This window comes from Schistocerca piceifrons, chromosome 4 (genome assembly GCF_021461385.2).
Source record: "Schistocerca piceifrons isolate TAMUIC-IGC-003096 chromosome 4, iqSchPice1.1, whole genome shotgun sequence".
Taxonomy (NCBI): domain Eukaryota; kingdom Metazoa; phylum Arthropoda; class Insecta; order Orthoptera; family Acrididae; genus Schistocerca; species Schistocerca piceifrons.
In genome coordinates this window covers 778,004,287-778,010,286 of record NC_060141.1, presented here as the reverse complement: position 1 = coordinate 778,010,286, position 6,000 = coordinate 778,004,287, and positions in this window count along the sequence as shown.

Below are 6,000 nucleotides of genomic sequence, written 5' to 3'. Positions count from 1 at the left end.
CTACTAATTCCACCGCTGTTTGTAACATAGAACTCCTTGTAACTAAATGTATCGGTTAGTTCAAAGGTTAGAGGAAGGGAAAGGAATACACCTCCAATTGTGTCACCAGTAGTGAAGTAATATTGTGATCAAACCAGCATTCCGTATGACGTCAGCTTTAATTCGGCTGCTGTAGTTTTACAGAGATAACGAGACATTTTCAGAATAGAACGGAGCGTAGAGCTGCATGTCACCAGCAGTAACATTGAGCACAACGACGTAATACACATGGCTTTTAGAACTTATAAGTTACAGTAAATACATTTGAATGATTAAAAAGCAGTTATCAATGTAAGCCTTGCAGATTAGAAAAACAGGAGGATTATTAAAAGTCTATGTAATCATAACCATTTATGCACTTTTTTACACACAGTTTTTCTTGTTTGTGCTTTCACGGATAGAAGACGCGCGCGTCTACTGTGGCGATACTGAGGAACCGTGTGGTTCGTCTGTACCGTAACCTGACTTCTGTTCTTAGATTTAGAGTGGCATCTGTAGCGGATGCATTGTTCGTCAAATGCCACTTGTGATGTCTGTATTTTAGGACTGCCGAATGTATCGTCAAAAGTGATATCGATCATTCTTACGCTATCCATCTGGTGCACTAGAGGAGCTTTTGTGAAGTTAATAGTTATCGTTATTTAGACTATACGATTCAAATATGAGATCTTAATCCACAGCTACGCGTTTCTGGAGTCACGCTCGAATCATCATCCTATATCCGTTCAGTCCTTCGTACACACGCACTTAGAAAGCACGAAATATTCGTAACATGAAAAAAAATATATATTGGGACGTAAAGTCCACGTCTTCCTTTAAAGCCGGCAACACTTTATTCTCTGCTCGGCCAATCGTCGGAGTGCTTCTTACCTGTAGTGGACAAACCGCCAACGTCTGCTGAAACTCACTAGCTGTCTTTCCGTTCAGTGACGAGTTCTGTAAACATGTATACGGCTCCAGCTGTCTCCTCTCAAACAATAACAGTTTCATACGTTACTGAGCAGTTGCAGAGGGTATGAAGAAACAGTATTACCTATGGTTACCTAGGCGAACAGCTACTGTTAACCTAAAAAAAATCCATATACCCGATGATGGGAGCTTTAATACTCTGTCACGTTTGCATACACATATTAAGCAGACTATACGATGTATCTCGGTGAACTGCTATTTCGAGTTCTTCAAGCAGCTAAAGCTGTCTTCCTTTCTTTGCCAGAAAGATCTCTTCAGTCCCTTTTCTACATCTACAGCTACATACATACTCCGCAATCCAACATACGGTGCGTGGCGGAGGGTACGTCCTACCACAACTAGCATCTTCTCTCCCTGTGCCACTCCTAAACAGAACGAGGGCAAAATGACTCCCTATATGCCTCTGTACGAGACATAATCTCTCTTATTTGATCTTTGCGGTCTTTCCGCAAAACATGAGTTGGCGGCAGTAAAACTGTACTGCAGTCAGAATCAGATGCTGGTTCTCTAAATTTCCTCAGTAGCGATTCACGAAAAGAACGCCTCCTTTCCTCCACGGACTCCCACCCGAGTTCCTGCAGTATTTCGGTAACACTCGCGTGTTGATCAAACCTACCAGTAATGAATCTAGCAGCCCGCCTCTGAATTGCTTCTATGTCCTCCTTCAATCCGACCTGATAGGGATCCCAAACGCTCGAGCAGTACCCAAGAATAGGTCTTATTAGTGTTTTATAAGCGGTCTCCCTTGCAGAAGAAACACATCTGCCCAAAATTCTGCCAATGAACCGAAGACGACCACCGCCTTCCCCACAACTGCCATTACATGCTTGTCCCACTAGATATCGCTCTGCAATGTTACGCCCAAATATTTAATCTACGTGACTGTGTCAAGCGCTACACTACTAATGGAGTATTCAATCACTACAGGATTTTTTTTCCTATTCATCTGCATGAATTTTCATTTATCTATATTTAGAGTTAGCTGCCATAGTTTTTGTGGATGACGTGTCATATAAGTTTGGAAACCACATATTTACCATAATTTCCCAGTCTAAATGCATTAGTATGCTCTTTATACCTTATCGAAAACTTCCACACCCCTGTGCTACATACTTCGTCACAAGATGAACGTGTGCTTCTTTCAGCTTACTAATCCCGTTCCCAGCATCATTACTTTAGCTATATCCTACCAAGTTTTTCGGTTTGAACTTCAACCGGACATTGTACAGCTTAAATATGTTCTTATGTATATAGACTGAAGCGGAGAGTGACAAATTGTACCCAGCCAAGGAATCGAACCAGGGGCTCCTGCTTACTAGGGAGTTGTGTGAGCGACTAAACCACCGTGGCACGGCATTTCAAACAACTCCACGGATTACCCTGGCACGTCTCCCTCCCCGGCCGTGTGGCCGAGTGGTTCTAGGTGCTTCAGTCTGGAACCACGCGACTGCTGCGGTCGCTGGTTCGAATCCTGCCTCGGGCATGGGTGAGTGTGCTGTCCTTAGGTTTAAGTAGTTCTAAGTTCTAGGGGACTGATGACCTCAGATGTTAAGTCCCATAGTGCTTAGAGCCATTTGATTTGAAAGTTTCCCTCCTCATTCCAAATTCTCACTGCCGCTCCAGTCTAAAGTGCCACCTACACATGAACCAGTAAATTCTCTGGAACTGTACCATTATATTTAAATTTGTTCACCTGTTCCTCTGATATTTCCCGCAAGTACTGGACAGTAACGATATTTCAACCTTAGTTCTTTTTTCTATTGCTTCCTTCCGTTACAGATAAAATAATTCACAATGCTTACATCATTACTGTTAATTGCTATTTGCTTATTAATGTTTCATTTACCTGCTGCACTCATTGGTATAGTAATGAGTCTAGTCACTTACATTCTAAACGATGATTCTTTATAAATTTGAAGGTGGCGTGATCGGTTAGGAATCATAACATTTGCTGCTGTTCGCTTCATAAAGATATCAAACGTACACAAATGCTTTTGCCTCATTACCTTATGATCCAAAACCGGAATAATACAAATTTCACTTTTCTCGTGGAAAACATTCAATAAACTGACAGTTCTAGCACTGTCGCCCTCAGTTTCATCTACGACAACAGCGTGTCGCCAACACAGCGGTTCCATTAAACTACCGCCATATTACGAAACAACCTCTTCCAAGATGCTAGTAAAAATATCTGCAATTGGACCCGAAATTCTCGATGCCACAACCACCTCAATTTTTTATATGTATCGTTTATTGTTGAATATAGCTTGTGAGGCCGGCCGCGGTGGTCTCGCGGTTCTAGGCGCGTAGTCCGGAACCGTGCGACTGCTACGGTCGCTGGTTCGAATCCTACCTCGGGCATGGATGTCCTTAGGTTAGTTAGGTTTAAGTAGTTCTAAGTTCTAGGGGACTGATAACCACAGCAGTTGAGTCCCATAGTGCTCAGAGCCATTTGAACCATTTATAGCTTGTGACTATTTGGTTGTCCTTAGGTTAGTTAGGTTTAAGTAGTTAGGTTTAAGTAGTTCTAAGTTCTAGGGGACTGATAACCACAGCAGTTGAGTCCCATAGTGCTCAGAGCCATTTGAACCATTTATAGCTTGTGACTATTTGGTTGTTTTTAATTGCAAGTATATAGAGGCTCGAAGGCAGACCGTCGGATGATGGCAGCTTGACACTAGAAAGGCGTAGCTGTGGATTGTAAAATGTTAGATTTACACAATGTTATAGTTAAAAAAAATTTATTCCGAGCTATTAGGCCGTGGTTGAATGGATTTCATTTTAAAATTTAATGTGAAATGCACTCGACAGCCCGGAATATTGTAGCAATGGATTACATTTCTTACATTCGTGTGTCGCATGCTAAATATCGATAACAGTGATAGTTAAAATTAAATTCTCCTACTGCATCCGAAGTTTAAAACTAGGCGTGAAACTTGTCATCAGTCAGGTACAATGCAATCACTGTATTTAGAAACAAAATTTGCAGACAGTGTCCCTTCCGTAGTTTCAAACTATGCGTGAAACTTGTCATCAGTCATGTACAATGCAAACACTGTATTTAGAAATAAAATTTGCGGACAGTGTCCCATCAAGGTGTATGACGCCAGGCCAGTTACTGACAAACGCTTGGCTTGAGGACAGAGCGGAGGACGTAGGAAGCTGAGGCTGGTAGGTGCGGATGGTGGGGGGGCAGGTGGGGAAGTGGATGGGGTTGGAGGGGGTGGGGCCTTGTCTGGCACGGTGGGCTCGGGATTTCATCCAGCTGAGCCGGCGAGGCGCGGCGGAGTCAGGCCTCGCTGCCCAGCCGTATTGATCTCAGCGGCCCCTCTGCCGTTGCTTAACCAGCCGCGTGCCGCTGTTGCAGGGTGTGGTCAGCTACCCTGCGACGCACCCATCCCACATCCGCCGTGCACCGACCCAGGTGTACGTTCACCTTCGACTCAAAAGTATTCTTTCTAGGTCGATGTAGCCCGCCACGAATTCCGCTCCTGTGCCAATCTCTTCCTCTCAGAGTATCATCTACATCTACATCCATACTCCGCAAGCCACCTGACGGTGTGTGGCGGAGGGTACCCTGAGTACCTCTATCGGTTCTCCCTTCTATTCCAGTCTCGTATTGTTCGTGGAAAGAAGGATTGTCGATATGCTTCCGTGTGGGCTCTAATCTCTCTGATTTTATACTCATGGTCTCATCGCCAGATATACGTAGGAGGGAGCAATATACTGTTTGACTCTTCGGTGAAGGTGTGTTCTCGAAACTTTAACAAAAGCCCGTACCGAGCTACTGAGCGTCTTTCCAGCAGAGACTTCCACTGGAGTTTATCTATCATCTCCGTAACGCTTTCGCGATTATTAAATGATCCTGTAACGAAGCGCGCAGCTCTCCGTTGGATCTTCTCTATCTCTTCTATCAATCCTATCTGGTATGGATCCCACACTGTTGAGCAGTATTCAAGCAGTGCGCGAACAAGCGTACTGTCACCTACTTCCTTTGTTTTCGGATTGCATTTCCCTAGGATTCTTCCAATGAATCTCAGTCTGGCATCCGCTTTACCGACGATCACTTGCAACCTGCGGCCTCAGTTATTTGCTGGATGTGTTGCAGTTCTTCCTCTACAGATTTTGTCCTCTACAGCTTCTTCTGGGGACACGGAAGTCATTCCGTGATGTCTTTACAGAGGTCCTATCATCAAGTCTCTCCTTGTCAGTGTTTCCCAAATATTCCTTACCTCGCCGATTCAGTTAGAGAACCTCCTTATTCCTTCCCTTATCAGTTCAATTAATTTTCAACATTCTTCCGTAGCATTACATCTCCAATTCTTCGACTCTCTTCCGTTGTGGTTTTCCCAAAGTCCATACAATTCTTTGCTCCAAAAGTACATTCTCAGAAATTTCTTCCTCAAATTAAGTCTATGTTTCACACTACCAGACTTCTCTTGACCAGGAATGCCCTTTTTGCCCCTGATAGTCTGATTTTTATATTCTTCTAACTCCGTCCCTCATGGATCTCTTTGCTGCCTAGGTAGCAGAATTCCTTAAGTAAATCTATTTCGTAATCCCCAGTACTGATGTTAACCTTCTCGCTGTTCTCATCTCTTCTATTTCTCATTACTTTCGTGTTTCTTCGACTTACTCTCAATCCATATTCTGCATTTATCAGACTGTTCATTCAGTTCAGCAGCTCCTGTAATTCTTTGTTATTTTCACTGAGGATAGCAATAGCATCAGCAAATCTTACCTTTAATAGGCTTTCACCTTGACCTTCAAACCAACTTTCGAACCTTTCTTTTATTTCCGTTATTTCTTCTTCTGTGGTGTCACCGCCAGACACCACACTTGCTAGGTGGTAGCTTTTAAATCTGCCGCGGACCGCTAGTATACGTCGGACCCGCGTGTCGCCACTATCAGTGATTGCAGACCGAGTGCCGCCACACGGCAGGTCTAGAGAGACTTACTAGCACTCGCCCCAGTTGTACAGCCGACTTTGCT